The sequence below is a fragment of the Palaemon carinicauda genome, chromosome 5 (assembly GCF_036898095.1).
Source record: "Palaemon carinicauda isolate YSFRI2023 chromosome 5, ASM3689809v2, whole genome shotgun sequence".
NCBI classification, from domain to species: Eukaryota; Metazoa; Arthropoda; class Malacostraca; order Decapoda; family Palaemonidae; genus Palaemon; species Palaemon carinicauda.
The window spans coordinates 169,524,188-169,527,433 of NC_090729.1; the positions used below are offsets into that span (position 1 = coordinate 169,524,188).

Consider the following 3,246-nt stretch of genomic DNA (forward strand, 5'->3'; position numbering starts at 1 on the left):
TCCATTCAACCGCAAGGCCGAAGCTCTACAGCATTTCGAAATACTGTACGACAGTGATTTGGACACTCGTGTTTGCACCGAGTTCATGATTATCTCTGGACAATTTCGTTGCCGGAATTATGTAAAGCATGCAATGACGTGAGGATGAATATAATCTATGAGATAAGAAAGAACAAAAACTCTTGACCTATAGTAAGATGAAAACAAGTGTTTGTGGACGTGGAGTGGAAAGATAAAGTAGTAGAATCAAGCACTGATGTATACCAAAATATACTATGAAACACATGAGAGAGAGAGAGAGAGAGAGAGAGAGAGAGAGAGAGAGAGAGAGAGAGAGAGAGAGAGAGAGAGAGATCACTAAAGGTTGATATGCATAAGCGAATAAAACCTAGTTCCAAACGTATAATTTGAGAAACAAAATTTCTGATGAAAAAAACCGTGACCACATTTCATATTCCGGAGATTTAAAGCCATAATAACTGCTACGACCTTTAAAATATTCGATTTTGTCTCTGAAAATCTTTTATCAGATGTTGCATCTGCTTTATCACTTTATTTATTTCCTAATGGCAAACATCAGAAATGAAACATTAAAGAGTGTTTGGACTCTCGCTTTGTCACAACGACACAAGTTCTCTGCTCAAACTTTTAACAACAGTGAAGCATCTTGCATCCTTCTCGCTATTGATCGACTTGAATGCTGCAGTCATAAGCCCAAATTGTACATCATGTATGTGATATTGTGCGCATTTTCAATGTGTCTGTGTTCAATTGTATTGTATTGCCCTAGTGACCTAGACCTATGACATTTATAAATCATACCGAGTGTAATTTCCATTATTTGAAGTGCCCTTTTATTCAATGCTCTTTTTATTTATTTTTTCTTATTTAAGCATCACATAAACAAGCAAGTAAATCTCAACAATGTTTCATCATTAGACAATTAGATGGATCTGGAAGCTCTGTTCAAACTTATCATCTACTTTCAAACATATTAACAAGATAACTATCAGTATTGATCTTGCTATCGATCGTTTTTTTTTTTTTTTTTTTTTTTTTTTTTTTTTTTTTTTTTTTTTTTTTTTTGTGTGTGTGTGTGTGTGGGGGTTGTGTGGGGGTTGGGGGTTGGGGTTGGTCCACGTCTGACTCTGGAATAAGAACAAACAACGACATATGGTGTAATATCTGTCACTAGGGGGCCTGACCAGGCCTATTATTTACTTCTACGTCACGTCACCAGGAGAAAACTTGGCAGAAGTCCATCTCAATATAAAAAAGGATGAACCATCTAATGTTATGGTTGCAAGTTATACACTTTATATATATATATATATATATATATATATATATATATATATATATATATATATATATATATATATATATATATATATATATATCATCTGTGTAACCGATGCGTATCTTTAACGTAGGCCTACGTATACAGTATTATATGTTAGCTAAGATAAGAGAGAGAGAGAGAGAGTTTTTCCTTCATGATAACTCATGTAACAGATGTGATATACCAAAGCATGTAGTTACAGCATATACTTGCCTAAGTGCTTTAACAATACTTACACTTAATTTCTAAAGCAGAAGACTGTTCGAATACGAGACCGTTTATACAATTACTCAAGAAAACATATGCTACTTTTCTGATTCCCAGCAACTATATTTGGGTGACGTTGTGGAAAGTACCATCTATTCCTCAGCCTGGTTGTGTAGGTTACCAAGCTTTGCGTGTGAAAGCAAATTGTAGACTATTACACAAGCCGTTTCTAGTGTATCCATATGACTATTGCATTAATGAAAATGACTTATATTACACATGTTTTAATAAAACATTCAATAAATTAGGTAATAGAAGGCACATTGGATTTTCCTAAATCGAATTGGCTCCTTCCGAGAATCGAAACCGGACTCTGCCTCTGATGAGTCATTACGGTCAATTAGATATATATATATATATATATATATATATATATATATATATATATATATATATATATATATATATATATATATATATATATATATATATATATATATGTGTGTGTGTGTGTGTGTGTGTGTGTGTGTGTGTCCATCAAAGCCTTTGATCCATCCGATTTCACTTTGAAAATGAAGTTTATCACCGTTTATTGACCTTAGCACATGCTTGTACCCACATATGTCTACACCTGGGTTAACTAATGGGCGGTTAGCCGTGAACATTAAGGACCTGTCAAACATGGACCGAATGCTGTAGCAACAACGAGAATTATATAATCATATCGTTGCAAATTTCTCAAAGCCATTCTAATATGAATAAGAAATGTTTACTCAGCCTGACTGATCTGATTTTCCTTTTCTTCTTAGTTTAGAGTTGACCTTCAATATCACTAGTTACATAACCTATAAAGTTAATTCAACCCTCCAAAGTATTGCTCCAGTATATTTTCGTTTCGGATCAAAATTTCTTTTACAAAACAGCCTATGAAATGTCTAAAACGAGAATACAAAACCCACCAGTACTCCACGTTGACCCTAAGCTTGGTCATTGCTGAAGAAAGGAACCGTCGAAACACTTTCGTAGAGTAAATGCAACACAGATAATGGAATACTCTTCCTCACTCTATCGCTATCACGCTACTGATTCAGGAATTCGGGTCTGTACCGCAGCTGCTCGATAAATAGAGAATGGAGAACGATAGTGGGTCTGCCAATTCAACGGAGTCTTGTTGCCAAATATTTTGAAAGTTTCGCGGTAAACCGCCATTATTCTGCAATAGTGGGGTCGTTTACTACATATTCTCAGTGATGCTTTATTCACGCAGTTTCTATCAAATTGGAACATATGAAATCTAAAGATAAAACTACATTGAATATCATTTTGATAAATTTTTATTTTGAAGACGTCCCAGAGCTAGTCCATCGAGGTCGTGATTTTCACATGAGTCAAGCATTGGCCTACTTTCTCTTTCACACGCCCAGAGCAGTTCTGTGGTTGCAATTGCGTGTAAATAGATGAATAATAGTCATAAGTTAGTGTAGCTTTCACTCTTTAAATATCGCATTTACGTAATGTGACTCCCTTTCCGTCTAAAGATCAAATAGTCAGTTGCAAAGGTCACGCAATAGCTCTATCGATTCGGGACGTTTAATTGAAACGCATGTATTGCATCATTATGCCATATTACAAATAAATCATAGGATGTATAGTAAAAGACTGAAAACTACTCAAATAATAAATCAAAAGACCTTATT

The 3,246-nt window shown here is 34.7% G+C and overlaps 1 long non-coding RNA gene across 1 annotated transcript in view; it reads right to left on the reverse strand.

Moving 5' to 3' along the window:
- The window catches only part of LOC137640662 (uncharacterized), a 7,950-nt gene extending 5,281 nt beyond the window's left edge, over positions 1 to 2,669 (reverse strand). The window contains exon 1 of the long non-coding RNA XR_011044439.1: positions 2,509 to 2,669. This is a non-coding gene — a long non-coding RNA (uncharacterized lncRNA). The remainder of the gene's footprint in view (positions 1 to 2,508) is intronic.
- Positions 2,670 to 3,246: the final 577 nt, after the last annotated feature.